The sequence below is a fragment of the Pleurodeles waltl genome, chromosome 11, assembly GCF_031143425.1.
Source record: "Pleurodeles waltl isolate 20211129_DDA chromosome 11, aPleWal1.hap1.20221129, whole genome shotgun sequence".
Taxonomy (NCBI): Eukaryota; Metazoa; Chordata; class Amphibia; order Caudata; family Salamandridae; genus Pleurodeles; species Pleurodeles waltl.
This window is the reverse complement of record NC_090450.1, coordinates 250,923,153-250,946,363: the sequence shown is the minus strand read 5'-3', so window position 1 is coordinate 250,946,363 and position 23,211 is coordinate 250,923,153.

Here is a 23,211-nt window from a genome sequence, read left to right as displayed (position 1 = left end):
AGGGAGGCAACCTAATTGGGTGACCACAGAGCATGCTTGGTGAGATACTTGATCACAATGGTAATCCCCAACTTCACCTTCAGGATATAGGAGAAGTAAAGATGTATTTTGTGTCTAATTTAAAGACATGTTTCACCAAGGAGTGGGCTATCTAAAAGATTATAAGCACAAGATTAAACCAAGGAGAAGTGTGTATCGATCTCAGAGCCTTGAAATAGGAGGATTTGATTAGTTTCCACTTGCTTTGATTAATGAATTGATTTTGTCTCTCTCTATCTCTCCTCAGCCTATCAATTGATGTTAGAAGAAAGCTTACAAGAAATTACCATTTTTATCACACGCTTTGGTGCTTTTAAGTTTAAAAGGATGCCATATGGGTTGATCTTTTTCAAAGAGTAACAAGCTTAGTTTTTAGGGGCTACCCAGACTCTTATAATATTAGGACCGTAAGGGACTGGCTATTTTTGCATGTTCATCCCCACATTTTTGGACTGAAACTGCTGTTTTTTTGACTACCAGACCTCAGAGACGGTGTTCTAATCTGTTACAAACTCTATGTCAAATTGGCTATCACCAATCGACAAGGAATGACTTTCTTATAAGTCCCTAGTATGTGGCACCCATGGTACCCAAGTCATATAAGGCAGAGTGTTCACCTAGGGCTGCATCACCGATTGTGCAACCCTGTGTGCAACAGGAGTAAAAAATGGCTCCCAGCTGCCACTGCAGACTGGAATAGTAGTGGTCACACCGCTAGTTCGCCTTTCCGATTCAAATGAATGGCAAAGCCACCGCTTAACAATATATGGTGGTCTCCAATAAGGAAAGCCTATGGAGCCCTAAATGCAGGGAGATGTACATTATTAAGTAGGTCATGTATTTTATATATGCAGCAACGCCTCTAAATTGTCATTTTTTCTTTGGAAAGGTTAGTAGGCCACTTTGGCTAAAACAGGGTTACAGGCTAACACCTCAGCCTGTCTACATTTTGAGTAGGACTACATAGCTGGGTACTACAAGGTATGAAATTAATTGTGGCATAAAACCCAACTTGATGCCCAAGTCGAATTTAATGTCACTATTAAGGAAATGCAACTTTTAGAAAGTTGCAACTCTGTGACCCAGTTTGTTCAGTGGCCTCACATGGTCACTGGCCACCAGACAGCATTCTGACCACCTGGGGAGTAGTGTGAATGGCTCCCAAGCTTAGGGATAATAGCAGCCCAGTGCAGGGCGAGGTGTTACCCACTCTTCGCAGAAAGCCACTTAGGGTGTCAGGGTGTTAACCTAAAAAGCGAGTTTCAAAGGTAAAGCCGCCTTTAGTGAGCAAATGGCAATCAAACTCCTGAAGGGCTGCCCTTTGTTCAGGTAGGGGGGTGGTTAACAGGGACAGAGGAGGGAGACCAGTACCCAAATCATTTTTCCCACTGGCATTTAGGTCACAGGTAGCCACCACTAGGGTGGACTACCAAGCTCCTAACAGCAGAGGAAGGGTGCAGACATCTTGGGAGTGGGCAGAATAGTGCACTCTGGGATTGTTAGATGCCACACATTGCAGGAAAATGAAACACAAAATTAGATAGGCTCTAACTGGTTCAATTCTACATTATTATTACATCATCAACAATAATGCTCAAATTGCTACTGGCTATAGTATTGCATTGGATTATATATATACATTATTAATGGATATCTCTCAATGTACAGCTCTCAAAGAATACAATATAATGTGTCCACTATCTAAGCAACTTGGAAATGACAGTCCACGCTCACATTGGGTTTACAAATTCTTTGCAGAGGGCTTCACAAAACATACATGATTGATGCGTTTTGGCCTAGTCGTTTATTAACTTCTCATGACAAGTGGGTGTGTAAAACTGCAAAACACAGATTTCCAGTTATCTACTAAGCTGACCAAATGTATCCGAGTAGCTGGGCCAGTCAGTCCTCAGGTTTGGAAACAGATACTAGGGCTAGACTATAATTAGCATATATGATCCCATAGGATACCCAGGATACTGATATGTGGTCCCGGCAGGATCACATATCCTAATTATAGACTCAACCATGGTGGGCGGGCTGTATAGTTTGGACCTGGACTAGAAATGCTCTGGTGGCCAGGTACCTGCCCAAATCTACCCTACTGGGCCCACAGACCTTCTCTCTATCAGATTTGGTCACCCAAGCTGGGCTGGAGTAAGGTTTTCAAACTGTATAGCTGCTAATGCTCGTTTGCGGTTGGATCAAAAATTATGATTTCTTTAAAAATCAGTATCTTGGGAACCCTTTGGTGAATTTTGCTCATGTTGGACTCTAAAATTCATAAAGATATAGGCCCTCATTACGACCCTGGTGGTCAGCGGTCATATGGCAGAAAGTACTGCCAACAGGCTGGCGGTACTTTCCACCATATTATGACATTGGCGGTTTGGCTGAAGCCAAACTGCCAATGTACCACAGCGACCTCCACGGCAGTAACAGCCGCCAGGCTGGAGATATCAATCTCCAGCCCGGGGCCATCACTGTCTCGCCTGCGGGATTATGACCCCGCCTACCACCATGGTTTCTGTGGCTTTCAACCGCCACGAAAACCATTGCGGTAGGCACTATCAGTGACAGGGAATCCCTTCCCTGTCACTGATAGAGGTCTTCCCCACCCCCACCCCCTTCTCCAGATACCCCTCACCCCTTCCTCTCCAAATCCCCCTTACATTCATGCCCCCTTCACACACACACACACGCATGCATACATCTATTCACACACACATTCGCACACACTTTCATACATACACGCAGACATGCATACATAGAACACAACATACACGCACTCACACCTCCATACCTGCACACACGCATTCAACATGAAACACACACCCTCATACATGCATGCACAGACATTCACACACACCCACACACACACACACAACACCCCCCTCCCCTGTCGGAGCACCCATTTACCTGTGTTCAGGAGGTCCTCCTGCAGGAGACGGGACGGGGCGCTGCTGCCACAGCAGTGTCCACCAGCAGAACACCGCCAGGCCATATTATTTGACATAATATGGCTGGCGGCAGTCTACTGGCGTTGCGCTGCTGGTGGCAGCAATGCCTCCTTACCGCAATCCGCCGGCATGGCCACAGACGGAGTTCCACCATCCTTCTGATGGAAATCCAGTTGTGGTCATATTACAGCGGATGGCTGGTAGCCGCGGCGACGGTCTTTTGGCAGCCATCACCACGGCAGTAGGAGGTTTTTACCACCAGTATCAATTGGGCCTTAATCTATTTTGATAAATTGATATTGTATTTCTTTCATGTTGTGTGGCTTTCCTATTTCGTTGTTTGGTGCTGTTACAAAGGTTTTGTTGTTTGAACCCTTGTTCAAACTTTGCTGCTCAAAGCCATAGCTACTCAGAATTGAGCTTAAGGTTATTTTGGACTCAAGACAGTTTTTGCAAGTGTATTCCATGGTAAGGCTGCACAGTCATACCATATAATACACCCAAATTCTCACAGGAACGATCTATTAGTTTGGAAAGATGGTAGAAGAACATGATGTAAGAGCAAGACCAAGGAACAATTAGTTCAGTACCTGACACTCGTCTCATATTTTCCTTTAATATCTATCATTGACACTCTACCTTTGGTGGCTTTTGCATTCCTAGATCTCTCTGGTTTCCCCCTGAGATTGCTGGCTTTCCCTAGCAATCGGAGTTGGTCCCAATCTGAAAAGACAAGGTAAGTCACTCTTCCCCACACGGGTATGGGATTCAATCCTCCAGCTCTCGACCGGAGGCCAGCGAGGGTGCAATGTCTTCTGTGCCATCCTTCATGGTGCTCAGGGGGATTAGACCTGGGAAGGCTCTGGTGTGTGGGCTCGATCCACCAGTCACAGTCGCAATCTTCTTTCCAGGCAAAGACCCAAACATCTGGAAATTTTCGTACCAGCATCCCCTTCTGGCATATGGGGTTGCCGCAGTACTTTCCCGCCTAGGCACAAACTCACTGTATGAAATTTCCAACACTACAGCAGCCCCTCCTAGCATACAGGGTTGCCAAATAAGGCAGACATGAGACTTGACACAATGACATCAATAAATTCAACAGCGGCCCCCTTTGACATACAGGGTCACTGCAGCAAGGCGGTGCAGACATGGCACTTTCCGCACTGTGCTCACTACATGGCTCTGTCATGCCTCCCCTTTCCTGGCATACAGATGTCACCAGATTGCTCCTGCACACAAGCAGTGACCCGATCAAAGCACAGCAATTTCCCCCAACCTCGCTCAAGGAGTCCTTTCGGTAGGGCTCCTCACTGGAGTGCACTCCCTCCAACGATCTCTTCCTCACGGGGAAGGCACACTATTGACAAGTAGGCAGACATTGGTACTCCAGACTCTAGGGCAGGTGATCTTGGTTTCCATGGCTGATGTCCCTTTACCAAGCATGGAGACTAGCAAGCCTTTGCCCCAAATCCTGGTGACAGGGGGAAGTCTTGCAGACCTTTCCATTCTCGCACAGCCCATTTGGCTGCTTTGAATATTACAAAGTTTGGCATCTCAAATCAAACTCCAATTCTTATAGTCTTTTTCCAATGCCAAAAGTAATTTAGGATCTGAGTCTTTGAAGTTTTATGTTGAGGTGCTGCTTCTTTTGAAGTATATGCTTTCTTTTTCTTCTTTCCTCTTGAAAGGCTGTCTGTCACAGCAAAGCAAGACATTGAAGCTGTCCCACAACACAGGCCATTAGAACGACTAGCGTTCACACCTGGTTGTCAGCCACAATGATATTTACATCAAAAGGTTAATTCTGGGCTTTCAGCCCTAATCTGTACACAGTGTAAAAAGGATCTGTTCACGCCTGGCACCACGGCGCTCATGCTGCTTAACTCCTGGTCAACGCAGTAGCCTTCTACCACTATGGCAATAGAGATATAGGTGCTCCTGCCGGTTCAACAAGACTGCCATCCAGGAGACTGGCCTATGTCATGGTGCACATGCATGATCGTGTGTGTCTATGACAAAAAGTTTGCTTTAAGGATCCAGACAACTGTATAATTAGGTACTCAGGGGTGCATCTCTCTTACCATGTAGAGGAATTTTCCACCCCAACATGCTCAAACTCTGATTGCAAAACCCCGGATATCCAACACCTGCCTCAAGCTCAAGTCAGCCAAGACATAATTTATATTATTAGCCAAAAAGCAACAAACAAAATAAAGTACAAACCAGGTGATACTCACCGTGTCAGTTTCGAACCCCAATTTTCACGAATGCCAAATTTCATGGATTCACTCCAGACACCAACCTTTTACGCAAGGAACACACTGCCAAAAATCAGCCTTGAACTACCTCACTCTTCTAAAGAAAGTCGAACTGTTTCTTCCAGAAAGCGACTTCAGAACTGCTGTTCAAGCCCACAGATTTCTGAATCTGGATCTGGATCCAAGAGTAATGCCCTAAACTATGGCAGATTCCATACTGGAACGCCTTAGGGACATCCTACATGCTGCAGCATGTCTCATCCAGGGCCTGAAGAAATTTGATCGCATCACCAACATCTTGATTGAACTCGATTGACTCCCCGTGCCAGTTAGCACCATCTTCAAAACTAGCTGCATCATTTAGAAAGCCAAAACAACCAGCACCTCTGCCTATCTTGTAGACAAGCTCACCCTCTCTGGTGGCTCTTGCGCACCCATAGGCAGGACACCCTCAGACTGAAGACTATGAATTGTGAAAAAGGAAAAAATATGACAACAGGACCTTTTCCATCAATGAACCCGGGAGCTAAAATAACATCCCTATGTCCATTTGAATGGCCCCAATGCTGCTCTAATTTAGGAAAGAGCTGAAAACTCACTTTATAAAGAGTACTATATCACAATTTATTAATGGTCCGGAACTCAGCTTCCCCTCCTAATATTTGCCAAGTTTAGGCATGCCTTTGCCCATGCACAGCACACCGCTGCCTTTTGGATATTTTCATGCTAAGAAATACCAGATATATACAAACATACATATATCCATACATACGTTTCGCCTGAATATCCAAGTCAAAATCGCAAGAGTCAAATAAATACTTCAGAGACATCAAGAATGATTGATGGTAAGTCTATTTATTAGAAGATGTTGGGTAATGCTGTATTTCCTTACCTTGTGGTTGCAGATTGTCTTTGTTTTCTTTCTAGGTACCCGATGGAATGAACTGAACCTAAGCAATGGGCAATTTTCTGCCCTAGAATTCCTGAGATTTCTGATTTCACCTTTCCCGCATGCGAGTTGTGACATTTGATGCGAGTGCGGGGAAGCAGCTAATGCACACGTGCTGCTGTCCGGCTGACATTGGACTTTCTCCTGCTTCGTACCTGCAATCTGAATAATTTTTTAGCACCAGATTTCTGAATTGATATCTCTTCACCCATACTCTACCTTCCCTGGTCTGGGTTTGCTGCTGCCTTTTTATAAAAAAAAGTAGAGGTATTCAATTATACATAGAGTAAAGACAACATAACTGTACCTGTTCCCTCTTACTCCATTATTCAATCCCATGAAAAAAAGGAAAACAAAGACATTAAGGCAAAGAATGTTTCAAACAATAAAAAAGAACAAGTATAAGAGGCACAGGATTGTGAAGAAGTACTTACACCAGCTTAAATTTGTTTCAGAAGTAACTCACCTGCAGTCTTCGATTCTCTAGATACTTTTATCTAAGGCTCTCCTTTAATGGGGAGATTTTCATTGGATGGGACACTCGGTGGGGGTGAAGGGGGGAACTGAGTGGCTCTAGAAGTGACCCTAGCACATGCACTTCAAGAACATGAACATGGTAGTGTCTAACACAATATTCAATTATATCACTGCATATTTAACACCAATTATTAGTATTAGTATTGATTTATAGAGTGCGTTGCAGCCTAAGAAAGGTTTCCCAGTACTAAACTCTTCACAATAAACATGTGACAATCTTTTATGTCATAAGATTTAGAACAACCAAGTTTTTAGCTGTTTACGGGAGAGTGAGAGCAAGCAACAAGCTCTCAAAGTTGGGGTTCCAGTGCTTAGGACCCAGGTAGGAGAACGTTCGACCTTCCTGACGAGACTTCCTTACTGTGAGAATTACTGCCAACTCAAGATTGTTTGAGTGCAGAGAGCGCTTAAATGAATAAGAAGACACCAGGGATCTTAGATAAGTAGGCCCAAATTTGAACAGGCATTTGTGAATGTAGCACAAAGTTTTGAATTGTATATGACATTCAATTGGTAGTCAGTGTTGGGCATGTAACAGGTTTGCTGTGGAAGTAAATTTAGAGTGATGAAGCAGAAGATGTGCGGCTTCATTTTGCATATTTGGGGCTGCTTAGGCAAAGATATTGAAGCGCCCAGTTAGAGGCTATTACCATAGCCAAGTCCATAAATAACCAAGCATGGACTACAGTTCTCTAGGCTGAGACAGGGAGATAACCAATAATTTTCTGAAGAAATTAAGAATATCAAAGCAGGTGACAGCAACCTTGGTGGTCTGAAGGCTCATGGATAGCCTGTCATCAAGCCAGACCCCTATGTTCTTGACCACAGGTACGGTAGTAGGAATATTGCCATGGTTACAGGCCATAGATGAGGTCCCAAAAGGTAGGAGAGGTTACCCACCAGCAGAACATACATCTTATCACCTTTATGCTCTAGGGAATTCATATTCATCCAAGATGAAACTGGGGAAAGGAAGATGTTCAAAGCTTCAGCATTGCAATTCTCCTTCGAAGATAAGGATACAATGATCTTGGTATCATCTGCGGATGAAAAGACTGTAAGGCCACATGTTTCCACAGTCTCTGCCAAATGCCTTATGTAGGGATCTAAAAGGGTCAGACGAAGGGTGGAGCCTTCAGGCAACCAAGATACTAAAGGGAAAGGTTTTGAACGATGTTGATGAGCATGTACCTGGAAAGTGCAATCTTGCAGAAAAGATCTCAACCACTGTGCATATCCATTTCCCTTAATCCTAGGAGAAGAGTGGTGTGGGTTACTGTGCGAAATGCAGCACTGAGATCCAAAAGGATAAGCAGCAGTGACACCACTGTCTAGCTATTGTCTCAGATAATTTGTAACACTGAGAAGGGCTGATTTGGCGCTATGGCCAGCTCTAAAGCCTGATTGTGAGGGATGGGGTATGCTATTTAGATCAATGCATGACATGAGTTGTTTATTAACGTGTTTTTCTAACACTTTGTCCAAGGTAGGCAGGAGAGATATTGGTCTGTAATTAGATCCTAAATAGGATCAGGATTTATTTTTTCAGCAGTGGAGTGACCACATAATTTTTCCAGGATTTAGAAACAAAGAGTTTCAGGGAAGTTGTGAGCCAAGATTATTTTGCCCGAATATAAGGAGGCTCTGGCGATACAACAATTGTTTTTATAGTCCTTTAAGGCAGACTTATACTTCAGTTTGTCCACTTTACTATAGGACTTGTGCCAGGCTCTTTCCAAGCTCTTACGTATCTTTTTGTTTTTGTGCAGGGAATCCTTACACCATGGAGCTGGGGGAGAAATCTATGGTGCTTCTTGCTTGTGAGGGAATTAATTTGCCAAGCAAAGACCTGAGCTAAGTATCAATGATGGGAGAGTCTGATTCCACTGAATTGCTCAGCGTAGGGAGGTTGGATTCTAAAATGGAATTTAGAGCAGGAACGTTGCATTTTGCCCAGCTCCTGTCTGTGGAAACAGACTGATTCTCCCAGGTACAGGGCTCCAAGGAGACAGAGAGAGAAAAACAAACAGCAAATTGATCAGACCAAGGTAAAGTAGTTGGCTGGTCTACCTGCAGGCTCTTTTGATTGGTAAATAGAGAATCCAGCACATGACCACCTTCATGGGTGGGAGAGTTATTGATGACCTGGGTATCGAAGATCAAATAGTCCTCTGCCAGGAACAAGGTAATTTAGTGGGATGGATTATCAAACTGTATGCTAAAATGGCCAAGAATGTGAAGTTGACATATTTAAGGATGAACTGGGAGAGGGTGTTATTGATACAAAAGCTCCAATTATCCCCACATCTAAAGGGATGATAAATTAGGGCTCCAGATACAGTGCAGTTTTTACATGGGGCCAAAGAAAAGAGAAGGGCCTCACAGTCAAGGATTATCAGTTTGTCTATTTTACAGACAAATTATGCTTTAGAAATAATAACATCACCTCCTTTCTTGTCTAGGTGATAAAATCTAAGAATATTGTAGTCTGAGTGCAGTGCTGTAACTATGTCTGGCACTGACGCCTCATTTACTCATGTTTTATGTTAGGTAAATAGCGTTAGGACTGTGTCAGATAAAAAAATCAAAGATGTCATCTTGATGTTTAACTAAAAAGCAACAGTTTATATTGAAGAATCTAAAAAAAGCAAGGCTAGGCCCTAGCACAACAGTAGCTGTAAGATGCAGTTGTTGGCGATCATTCGGGGCTTTAGGATTTGAAAGCGAATAGGTAATCATAAAGTCGCAGTGTGATCATTTTCCTCTCACTAAATCTGGGTCTAAAGAGAAGAGACAAGCTCCCGAGGTAGAGGGATAGAGGGTGAGTACCTGGGAGGCAGGTTAGGTTAGCCTACCTGGAGGGGGAGGACCCGCATTCCTGGCCCCTGGTCCCATTCGGGCACGGCCGGTCGCAGATCGGCTTGCCTTTGGCGTGCAATTGGCACCGCAGCAGTGCGCCAAACTCTTAAATATGACGCCCAGGAGCAAGTGTAAAGGGCTGCAGAACACTACTGCTCTACCCGCTCTGTATAAATGGCCCAACAAGACGACTGTAAAGTTTTCCCTCCAAAAACACTTAGGGGATCAGTACGAGTTTGGAGGTCACAGGACCACCATGTTGGCGGCAGCAGTCATATCGGCAATGGGCCGGTGGTGAAGACTGCCAAATTATGACCATGGCGGTCATCCCAACAGAACACAGTCAAAGAACCGCCAGTACCGCCAGTGCGAACAAGCCACTACAAACGGTGGGAGGGCACCTTTGGGCCGGTGGGGACCATGTTCAAGCCAGACATATCACGAGGATGCACACTACCAAGGTTTCCACCGTGGTCGCACCACAACGAAAAGCCTGGCGGAAACCAACTGTATGAAAAGAGATACTTACCTTCTGGAACACATACCTGACTGGAGCCGCCATGGAACCTGAACTGAAAGTCCTCCCACTGCTCCTGCTCGCCAACGACTCTGGAACCAGCAACAAAGATAACAACAGTGAGTACACACACCTACCTCACACTGGAGAGAAATTCCACACTACACACCCACACACAACATTCACACCCAGAATGGCTTGCGACGGCATCACACACACATAACCACACACCCGTACGCACATACCCACACATTGACATAATGACACACACAACCATACTACACACACGCACACCCGTACTACACACACCATGGCCAATACACACATGCTATACAGAGACCAACCCGCAGACACAGCACCAGCACTGTCTAACACAACCATCCACAACAGCACTGATGCCCTCAGCGACACCACAACCACATCTACACAGACGCTTCACCAAGCAATGTCATAGGCACCTCCAAATGACAACAGATACTAACAACACGTAACAACGCCACACAACCAATAAACACAATCACACCGCCATACAATGAAGCATACGTCAAAACACGCTAACACCACTGTAACGGGTTCTTTATCCCGAGTGGAAGGGATATTGGATTAAGACGACTGACGCATTTTCAAGGGGTTAACTAATTTATTTCTGTTACGTTTATAAGGTAAACTTATCTTCTTCTCAGAATACCAGACTTGGTATAGTCTCTAAATGCAAATAATAAATCCCTTGTTTATTTATTTTCTCTTCCAGGGTTCAGACAAGGGTCCTGGTGGGGTCTGGTCCGGCTTTAAGAGGGTTCTGCTCCTCTCGTGTGACAGCGGCCCAGGTATCCAAAAATAAGGAAGACAAGAAAAGAAAAGAAAAACAGGTAAGTGGGGTTTTAAGAAGTAGGTAGGATTATTTGGGTTTAGTAGGGGGGTGGGGGAATAGGTAGGAGTGCAGGTAGGTGAGGGATACTTTTTATCACGTCCTCCTCCTTGCCCCAAGTGCCTTCGTGGAGCTCCCCTTCTTGTGGTGGTAATTATTTAGGGTTGGGTTTCGTGCGGTTAGAAGGTACACTGGTTTCCCCTTTTTACACTGTCTCACCCCCCTGATAGGACGTCAGCCCCCTCCCCTTGGCCCTCCGTAGTCCCAGCAACCACCCGAAGCCCCAGTCCCACTTGGGGTACGACCGTACCTCTGTAGGCCACGCCCCTCCAGGGACGCGGCCGGCTGCCTGACGGTCTCCCGACTTCACTGACCCAGGGGCGGGAGGCTCCCTGCTCATCGCTCTTCCTTCACGGTGCTCGTCTGCTTCACGGGGACTCGCTCCGTTGTGGTGTGCGTTTTGCCGTTCGTCTTGCTCTCCCCCTGTTCTCAGCGTGTCCCAGTCCTTCGCGTCTCCCTTTGCTGCGGCGGCGTCCCGATCCTCCGCGTCTCTCTTTGCTGCGGCGGCGTCCCGATCCTCCGCGTCTCTCCTTGCTGCGGCGGCGTCCGTCCATTTAAATTTCCCTCCGACGTACATGACGTTTGACGTCATGTAGTCCCGAGCTCCTCGGGTGCCCCCCGGGGATCCCTTGTCAGTTTCCTCGCTTTCATGCAAACCGGCGTCGGGAGACGTCCGGTTACAACCACACACAATGTATATGACATAGCCATCACCGCATACACAGAGGCATACACAGCAACCACACAAGGGCACACAAAACCTCCATTATACATCTCTACACAAGCAATAAAACAATTTTGCTACATACATGCATGTAACACACAATATAATATCTTACACACATTACACAGTAATGACAGTGGGACAAATGGCAAAGCAACACCCACACATGGAGCCCAGGCACAACAGCTGGCACAACTAACACAAACACACAAACCAAAACCCACAAACACCAAACTGCCATGTAGAAAGAAAGGCAGGGCAAGTATGTAAACATTGAATCCAACAATATGTTGGTCCGTATGTATTAATAAATTAGAACACATAAAAAGAAAACTAGGTACAAATAAAAGGCAAATGGCCAGTCCAAAACACCAAAGGCACACATGGCACCTTAGAGTGCACCAACTTGACTCCTGACTGCAAAATGACCTCCACATAGTAGGGGCATCAAGGGGGCAGGCAGGCACCTCAGGGATTAAGGGGAGGGGCTGGAGGAGGGGTTTGTGCTTGGGTTTGGGAGGGAGGTCCTTGGGCCTGGGCTTGGGAGGGGTAGACTTCTTGGCAGGGGGAGGTTCATGGGCACTAGTAGGGGGGCAGGGGAGGACCTAGAGGTGGAAGGGCTGGACTTGGGGAGGGAGGAAGAACGCTAGGGGGGTATCACAGGGTGGGATAGGAGAAGGGAACAAGGAAAACCCCGCAAGGAAATGCTTTTTTGACATACAGGGGCTGTCATAGCAAAAGTGTTTGGGAGTGGAGGGAGAGGGAGTGGTTGTAAGATGTGTCAGTTTGAATGTCTTGGGTGCAAGTGCGTGCATGGAATGCTTGTCGGTGCTGGGTGTCTGTTGGGTGGGTGAGTGCGGCATTTAGGTGTCTTGGCAGGAGATGCAGGGAGATGCCATGCTGGATGGGTGACAGTCTTTTGGGGTGGTGTCTGCAGGTATGGTAGATGTGCTGCATGTGGGGGTGTCAATGGTTGTGGTGGGTGCAGATGTGGTGACCTGGGTGGATGTCTGTGGCTCTGATATTGTGGTGACTGTGGGTAAGACAGGTGTTGTGGCTGGATCCGTGAATGATGGTGTGGTGGCTGCAGGTGTGTCAGGTGTAGTGTCAGTGTAGGGTGGTGGGGGAGTCTGTGTAGGTAGTGGATGTTGTTGTGTCTGCAGGTGGGTGTTGTTTGGGTGCATGCCGGTGGTGGGTCCTGTGGTGATTTTACTTGTCAGTGGTACTCTTGTCTGTTGAGGTGGTTGGATGCCTGTGTATATGTGTGCTTTGGATGGGTTTGGGGAGAGGGGTTTGGGATTGGGAAGAGGTAGATGGAGCAGGGGACGGTAGACAAAAGGAGACTGGCTGTCATCAGTGAGGAGGCCAGAGCCTGAAAGGATTTCTGGAAGCCAGCCAGGGCACCCTGAATACCCTCCAGGAAGGCGTTGCTCTGTTGGACTTTAGCTGCCAGACCCTGGATGGCATTCACAATGGTGGACTGACCCACAGAGATGGACCTCAGGTGGTCAATAACCTCCTCACTTAGGGTAGCAGGGCTGACCGGAGCAGGGGCAGAGGTGTCTGCAGTGAAGGAGATGCCCTCCCTACTGGGTGAGTGCATGTGGGCAACTGGGTGGTGAGCAACAGGGAGGGCGGTGCTAGTAAGATGATGCTGGGGTGGTCCTCGATGAGTCCACCACCACCGGGGAGTGTCCATGGAGGAGGATTCAAAAGAAGAGGTGGTAGATCCGGTCTCCTCCGTGGCACTCCCCTCACCCGCCGTCCCACTGGGTTCCTCGCTCTCGCTGTTTCCAGCTTCTTGGGTTGCTTCTCCACTAGCCCGTTGCCCTTCTCCTTTGCCTGGCGATGCTGATGCACACACATAGAGAGAGGGGGAAGGAGAGACAGACAGAGAGAGATAGGGCGAAAATGGGTTAACATATAGCTCTCATACACACTGTTTAACAAGCACATCTGTGACAATACTTGTCCTGGCTAGGCCATCACAGGTGCCAATATACATTACCTATTTCATGTCACATGTCCCTACTACTCATCCCTGTATTGCAACCCTCACACCTACATCAGTATATAAGTTAGACAGCACAACTGGAGTCATCTACGTGATGGCTACCAAAGCCATTTCTGTTGGCGCAGCATGCCCTGGATGCAGTATAATGTGTATGTCTGAATAATCATCATACCTCTCCATGCCCCTATCACCCTTTGGATGTCCATCTAACTGAACAAAACACTTCTGGCCACTACAGTAACAACACATGATGAGAACATGCCCTTTGTAACATATCCATAACATTGAAGACAACGCCACTCACAGATCACACAGCATCTGCCTGTCACATTACATGCCTGACCAAATACTCTGTACAGTGTTGCCAATATGGAAATCAACACTGATTTGGCCTTTACAAGTCAGACCCCAAACAGTTGACATCTGATGTGTAAAATAAGAGTCTGTGGTATGGCCATTTGAAGAGTCTGACGCAATCATAGAGCCAGATCAGCAGACACCAAACACATATAAATTACAACTGATCATACTGCTAAGTGCATCTATAAAGTCCCATATATCACGTATGACACAACCATACTCAACCACTGAGTGCAGTGTCACAACAGATGTACTTCAAGAACACACATATTACATCATTATCCACTTACAATGTAACCACACATGCAGTCACGTGAAACACCAGGAACAACGACTCCGAAACCACGAAGTCGTGAAAAATGAAAGTGAAACAACGCTTTCGTTTTCCACTACTTCCTGGTTTTGGTACCTTAACCACGCATGTCTGAACAACGTACATGTGTGGTTAAGGTACAGAAGAAGGGAGTCGGAGTCGACGCAGTGAAGGAGGAGGTAAGTTGGTCTGGGGCTGTTTTTTTGGGGGGGTGGGAGGTTCAGGGGCTCTGGGTGATTAGGGTTTAGGGGGGCAGGGTTTAGGTTTAAGGGGTGGGTCGGGGGGTTGAGATGTTTAGGTTTTAGGGGCGGGGTGGGGGCTCAGGGTATTTTTAGTTTTCGGGGTGGGGCTAGGTGTGATTAGGGTTTGGGGGGTCAGGGTTTAGGTTTAAGGGGTGGGTTGGGGGGTTTAGGTTTTAGGGGAGGGGGTTGGGGTTCTGGTAATTTTGGGGGTGGGGGTTGGGGTAGTTGTGGGGATGGGGGGGTCGTGGTAACTTTTGGGGGTGGGGGGCTAGGTGGGAAGCATGCTGGAACCGTGCATGCTGATCGCTGATGCCTCTACCAGGAATGCGTTTACAACAGTAAAATCGTTGTAAACGTATTTGTGGTAAAGGCATTAGTGGTTAGAATGAGGTCATTGTTCCGACCTCGTTGTTGAGCCACGGGTGCTTGAAACACCCGTGGTTCCGACATATAACCGCAGTCACACCTGTCAGACTGCGCAACATGACAACTCCACCCTCAAACATCATACCAGAAATTACAATACCTGCCACAGAGGCCAGACAACACACATCTCAGACGGTAAATGTCATGATGCATTAGACACACATGGACCAACACCACTACCTGTACACCACTTAACACATCCCACTACTACATAAGCCAACCAGGGGATACTAAATGCAATATTAGATTCACATCTACATGCCATGTCACATGCAATAGACCAACCTCTCCTAATCCACCACTTCAGCTTACCCAAGGCAAGAAGAAAAGTCCCAGCCCATCAGATGTGCCCCCAGCTTACCATTAGGACATGATGTAGGCAATAACTCTGCAATGTACCATATCAATTGCTAGGCCATTGTCATACAACCCATATACATACTATGGTAACTTACACAAGACCTTTCAAGGCGCTTACCACCTCTAGTACCATTCCATTGGTTTTACAGTGACATCCCCATAAGTATTGCACCTAGGAATGCACAATGTCTGAAGCCAGATCTCATCAATTGTACATGATGTATTCAGTCCCTGTGATAACATTTGAGTCAGACAGTAGCATATACAGGTATGCTACACAGATGGGAGTGGACTGACACCTCAAACTCAGAAATGCAGATGGATGGAGCTGGTCATACTCAATGCTTAGGGTGATACTAATACTCACATCCATTGCATAGGCAGGATGGTCTCACACATGTGGCTATATCATTTGACCATCTCCACATTCCAGACATGGAGAGGTCTAGTAATGGGAGATGTACATCCACTGACAGTAAATCATGCCAACACATCTACTATCTTTACTCAGCCAGGGTGCATGATATCCATTTCCAATTGACGATACACAGGATGCCATTACAACAATGTCAGTTTGCCTGCAGTGAGGCACATTATCGCTAATAAGCCCAGCCAAGTGCCAGGAGTCAGTCAGTACTCACCCCCTTGTGGCTGCTGTACTGCTGTCAATTGGCCATCCACAGAAGGGTAGGCCGCTGCCAAACTGCAGGCCATTAGGGGGGTCAGGGTCCGACTGGCACCCCTCCCTCGTTGGGAGGACATCCCCAGCTGGGCCTCTGCGGTCTTCCAGGCCCTGCGTCCCAGGTGCTATGCCGTCTGTGGACCCCCAGGGTCCGACTTGCTTGCCGATGGTACTCCAGATCCCTTTCTTGTGATGAGTGTTCACCTGCATGGATGACACAGACAGAAGGAGAAAGTCAGGTACACATGCCCCATACCAACAGCAGTGGACCATACACATCTGACTCCCCAAGTGCCCACACATTCCCTTCCTCTCGGTTCACATTCCTCAACTCCATGCCCCCTGCATGCATGTACTCCCTCCCCAGTACACTTACCCCTTACACCATCAAACACACCCTTATCACACATGTCAATGGCACTGGGCTCACCTGTTCCTTTTGTGCCCCATACAGCTCTCCATACAGGGGTAGAACCCCATCCACGTGCTTCATCAGCTCTTCTGGGAAGAAGGCTGGGGCCCTATCACCTGCAGGACGTGGCATGAAGGCTCCCAGAGACAGGACACAGCAGCTCAGCTCATGAAGGTCTTGCTTGCAAGAGTGTCAGGAGTCAAGTGAGCAAGGCGGCAAAAAAAATGGTCCTCACTACCGCCGCGTACAGGACCATCACTGCCGGCAGTGATTGCCATTTGCCCCAGTCCCCCATAGGCAGCAATGTTATCCAATAAGAAGTTGCACAACAGTTGGACCGCCTACTGCCATGAAGACATACGCCAGAGGAATGAGGTCACTTCCAACTGTCCTGTGCAGCAGGCCAGGCGGATGCCATTTTGTACACATATCTTGCCTTGCAGTCCCTAAATAAATGTGTCATACACATTTATGTCAAAAGTGCGGAGGAGGCCTATGTTGTACCATCCAAGTTTAGCCAATACAAGTGACATGCATGTCACTGATGCTTCAGCTTGCCTATAATGGTATGTGTCAGCAGTGCAACGCATGTCTACAGTGTTAGGTGTGCGCAATGATGACGTGTTCTGCTTATATGTGTGATCGACTTATCACTTAATACATTTTCTACTCTCTATCCTAGATACCCTGCCAGAGGAGACTGAGGCATGCACCAGTGTACTGACCACTAGTTGACCTTGCAACCATGGAGGACAGGCATATCATCCAGACCTATTGTCTGAATCGTCAGACCATCATGGATCTATGTTCTCAGTTGGAGCCTAATCTCTTGCCTGCATTACGCAATCCCTATGCCATCCTCTACCAGTACATGTCTTGTCAGTGCTACAGTTTCTTTTCATTGGGCCCTTTCAGAATACAGTGGTCTTGACACCAGAGATGTCACAGCCCATGTTCAGTCTTGTGTTGAAGGATGTGCTGTGTGCTTTATTGAAACACCTGGACAGCTACATCAGGTTCCCCCAATGTGGAGATCTGGCCTATGTGAATGCAGAGTTCTATGATGTGGGACCTATCTATATGTGATAGAGGCCATAGATGGCACCCATATATTCTTGGTCCCTCCCAGTGTCAATGAACAGGTGTACAGGAACAGGAAGAAGTATCACTCGATCAATGTTTAGGTGGTATGTCTGGCAGACTGGTACATCACACAGGTGACAGCCAAGTTTCCAAGATCTGTGCATGACTCCTACAATCTGAGGAACAGCAATTTCCCACACATGATGGAATGACTACACAGAGAGAGGACTTGGCTCATTGGTATGTATACATTTGGATGTGTGTCTCTGTTATGGCACATGTCAACACAATCTTCCCTGTGGCTGTACCTTTATTGTAACAGGTCCTATCTTTATGCATACATGGGACTCTGGCTATCCTCACCTTTCCTGGCTGTTAACACCAGTGAGGTACCCTGCCATGGAAGGGAAACTCCGTTTCAATGAGGCCCATGGCAGGACGAGTCATGTAATTGAAAGGACATTTGGCCTTCTGAAAACCAGGTTCAGGTGCCTGGATGTCTCTGGAGGTGCCCTCCTCTACACTCCCCAAAAGGTATGCCAGATCATAGTTGCCTGCTGTACACTCCACAATCTTGTCCTGAAATGTCAGATACCATTGCTAGCTGATGATGATGAGGCAGCTGGACCAGTAGCTGGGGATGCAGACATGGAAAGTGATGAGGAGGCAGATGAGGATGGTGCAGCTGACTGTAGGACTGAACTCATCAACCAGTACTTCCAGTGACATACAGGTATTCTGACTGTGTATTTGCTAGTGATGTGTATCCACATTGGTTTGTGACAATGGTTCTTCTGATTAGTTTCATCAGTGGTGTTGTAATGTGTTTCTATCCCTATGTGTGTGTTGGTGGAGGTGAGAGCTTAATGTAAGGTGCAGAATTTACATGTATCTTTTCTTACATGTGTACTCACTGCAGGTTGCCGTATTCACATCTCCTATGGATAGACCTGTGTTGAGCTATGTGTCCTCCATTCTCAGGCCTCATGTTATTCCACCCACTGACTGTGTTACGTAAATCAACACCTCTGCTACGTGTTGCTTGAGGCATTGATGCTCATTAGCCATTGGTTAGTGTATACAGAATAGTGTTTAACAGATGACAGTTACAGTGAATTTTCATGTATTTCCTGTAACTGGGGATGTAGAATCGTCATCTGTTTTCCCTGGTTCGGTGGCAATCTATACTGGGCTGGACAACTATGTACTGCATATGTGCTTTGTGTGGCACCATGCCTTCGATCCGGACGTAACTCTGTGTTATGGTCTCTTTTGCAGGTCAGATGAGTGAATTTACTGTAGTGTGTGTCTGGACTAGTGACTATCTGACATTTGCCCTGGGACATTTTTGTTGTACTGTGTCTCCTGCAGAGGATGCCTTCCTCTGCTGTCCATTACCCTGCCTGTTGGTTAGGGGGCATACCCACATCACATTTTGCTGAGAAAACATTTGTACATGTTCAAATAAAGAGACATATGGTGTTGCTGTGATCAATAGTGTTTATTGGGCATACAGGGGAAATGTAAACAAACAATCTATGGTGCATACAGTTACAAACAGGTGATGAGTGGGGTCATGGTAGTTGTAATCATCAGAGTAGGTGGCACAGCTGTAGGTAGCACAGGTCCAGTGTCCAAGTTCCATGGGAAAAAGGAGTAATGTAATTAAACAGTCAACAGGGTGTTACAGTGGCACACAAGGGAGAGAAATCTGGAAAGTTTCACTTCCTGGCAGTGGTTTGATCTTGGCATCTACTCCAGTCGGATGTCTGGATGGATGTCAACATTTGTGTGGGGGGGGAATCAGCTACAGAGGGAGGGGTGCCAAAGGCCTGTGGTTCCCCTGGCAGGGCCACCATCCCACTAGCTGCGGCAAATGCGGAAGGCTCCGATGTGATGTGGCTAGTGGAAGGGGCCTGCTGGTGGGTGGTGGGCGCACGCAGGGTGGTGTTGAGGTCCCTGAGCATTTCTGCAATGGAGGCCATGGTGGCACTGCGGGCCTGCACTGCTGCATGACCTCCTGGTGGTATTCACTCTGCAGCCTTTGGTTTTCCCCCAACATGGTAATGATCTGGCCCATCCTGTCCTGGGACTGTTGGTATGCTCCTAGGACTTGGGAGATGGTCTGCTGGTCAGTTGACTCCCTTGGGTGCCATGTCCTCTGGCCCACAGGTTCCCTCCCACGCCCGCCCCATGTGCCTGTACCTCTGACACGGCGTCCCCACTCCCAGTGTCACCAGGACCTTCATTGTCTTGGGTGTGAGGGGTCAACTCAGGTCCCTGTACTGTGGGGCACACTACTGATTGAACTGTCCTTGGGACACAGGTTTAGGGACAAAGGGTTGCCTGTGCTGTTGATGCCACAGGGTGGGGGGGGGGGTTGATGAGGGCAGGGTGAGGCAGGGAGTGGTGGACTGACCAGGTGTCCCAGATGGGCCACGTAAGCCGTCAATGTCCAGTCATCCAACACCGTTGTCCTCACTGGGGCCTTCATCCTGTGGATGGCTGGCTGTCTCTGGCATCCTCTCCTTGGTCGCAGTGGCAGGGGATGGAGTGGGAGAGAGTTAAATGGTGGGTGTGTGATTGTTTTTTTTTTTTTTGATGATTAGTGGCTTGACATGATTCCCAGCAATGGCAATGACAGATGCAGCACTGCACACATTGTTTGTGGATAGTGGATTGTGACATGTGTACCATGCTCCATTGTGGATTGGTGTCACTCAGGCTAGGTAACTTTTGGTGAGTGGGTGTTTGGGTTTAGGTCCTGTGTGATGGTCCACATGACAGGTGTGCCCTGTTTCCTCATTGTATATCAGGCTTGCTAGCTGTGAGTGGGGATGCCTGTACATTGCAGCATGGTGTCCAAGTGGGAGGAGGGTATGTGTGTATGCATGGTAACTTGTCCTGTCTGTGTATTTGGTGCATGGGGTTTACATTCTTACGTTCTGGCCCATGATCAGTCCATTTCTGGGTTGTAGACATGGATAAGTGGCCATTAGGATTGGTGACAGTGCTGTGGCTGTGTTTGGCCTTGTTTGCCATTGTGTAGTGCCATTACATTGCTGTCATTGCCATGTAGTTGTAGTCAGTCAAAGCATCCAGTTGGAATAGCTAGTGCAATAGTCATACATGCAAGAGATGTGCTGTGGAGTGGACATAGCAGGTTTTGATGTAGATGTTCTAGTGCATTGTGGAAGTCGTAGTGATTATTATTGGCACTGCTATCCATGAACCTGCCAGAGACTGTGTGGCACTGGTGGTGTGGCATGCAGGAGAGGGCCATTAGGTGATTAGGTGGGAGGTGTAGTGGGAGAATGCGTGAATTGGGGAGCGTTTGGGAGGTGTGGAAGCATGCTGGGCAGGACCAATGTGTGCCAGGGGAGTGGTAGCTACTTACCAGAGTCCAGTCCTCCGGGTATTCCAGTTAGGCCCTCTGGGTGCAGGATGTCCAAGACCTTCTCCTCGCACGATGTGAACTCTAGGGGAGAAGGGTGGGGCCCACCGCCAGTCTTCTGCAGGGCAATCTGGTAGTGTCATGTCATGGAACGCACCTTCCCCATAGGTCTTCCACCTCTCCCTGATGCCCTCTCTTGTGCATGGATGATTGCCTAATGAGTTCTTAGTGCAGTTGTATGGTGTATGCTGAGTGAGATGTGTATGTGTGCCTAAAGTGTAAAGGTGGTGTCTGTCGATTTTTGTCTGCTCTCAGTGTATGCAATTGTCCTTTTGGTAGCAAAGGATTGTGGGTTGTGTGGGGGGGTGTTATTTATGTAGTGCAGTGGGTAGGTTTGTCTGTTGTGTGGCCAATGTGGTGTTGTATTCTGTCTGAGGTGGTTTTTAGTGCACAATGGTTCGCACTGCCAATAGTTTTGCGCCATGGTAGTACCGCTGTGCTGATTTGTGGGTCGTAATCTGGTGGGTGGTAAGTTGTCAGAATGGAGGCGCTGGTGGTAGAACCGCTTCTTGCCCACCCACCTGTTTCCTGGCGATTTCAGATTTGTTGCTGTTTAGTGGCGGTCTTCATTGTGTGGCTCTTAATACAGCAGTCTGATGGCCAACATGGTGGTTTGTGGCGGCCGCCACCGTGGCGGTCTTCCACAAAGACCACCAAAGTCGTAATGAGGCCTTTAGTTTCCAAGTCAAACTCAACAAATACAGCAATGTTTCAAACAAGCACAGGTATATTTCAGGAGGTATGTGCAATCCTATATTTAACACAATGAGAAGGAGTCATTTAAAAAATGGTGAGTTAAAATGTGAGGAAATAGGCTGAAGGTTGATTCAGTTACTAGAGTGGTAGCCAATCAGCCCATGCCACTGCTGTGCTGATATACGCTGGCCAGGAGCAAGTTGAAAGGGCTGCAAACACTAGACACTACCCTCTATGTCTAAATGGCCCAGCCGTTTGGCAGCCGGGCAGTAAAGTTTTCCCCCTAAAAACACTTGGGTCCTCATTACGATCCTGGCGGCCTTGTTAAGGTGGTGGTCGAACCAACGCCAATATGGTGGTCCAACAGCCACATCACGACCGCAGCAGCAGTGCCCTGGTCGGTCGGCCAGCACCGTCACCTTTCCACCACAGGATGGACTGGCAGTGCTAGCAATCCTAATACGCCAGGACAGCGCTGCCCTGGGGATTACGGCTCCCCTCTCTGCCAGTGGTTTCATTGTGGTAGCACCGCCATGAAACGGCAGGCAGAGACTTGGTGCAGGGGGCCCCAGGAAGGGCCCCTGCACTGCCCATGCCTTTGGCATGGGCAGTTCAGGGGCCCCCCTGGACAGCCCTGTTGTGATGTTCACAGCCTGCTTTACAGACAGTGAACATCGCGACGGGTGCTGGTGAACACTACACACTAGAGCATTGCCGTCTGCTCTATTATGAGCCAGAGACAATGCTGTAGGCTGTTTCCCACTGGGCCAGTAGGCAGAAACTCTGTTTCCACCCGCTGACCCAATGGGAAACTCATAAAGGCGCCCACGGGGAGGCGGCCGCACTGGCGGCAACTTGCCTGTCGAGACTTTGGTGGATGGCATTTTCTGTCTGTCGAAGTCATAATCTACCCCTTAATTTCCCAGCCAAATTCAACAAATACAGTACTGATTCAAACAAGCACAATTATATTTCAGGAAGAATTTGGAATCCTATATTTTACTCAATGAGAAGGGTCCAATTAAAAACAGGCAAGTTAAAAATTAGAAAATAGGCTGAATGTCAAATACCGTAGCGGTATTAGATCAGCCCTCACCATGATCATGCTTAAATATGCTGTCCAGGAGCAAGTGAAAAGGCCTACAGGACACCTGAGCACTACCCACTGTGTGTAAATGGTTCAACAAAATGGCCCCCAGGTATTAAAGTTTCACCACAAAATGGTTTTGTTTCCCAGTCAAATTGAACAAATCCAGTACTGATTCAAACTGTGGGTTAAAAAGCGAGGAAATAGGCTGAAGGTCGATTTAGTTATTGTAGTGGTAGCCGATAAGCCTGCTCCATGGCCATGCTTAACTATGCTGTCTGGCAGCAAGTGAAAATGGCAGCAGGACA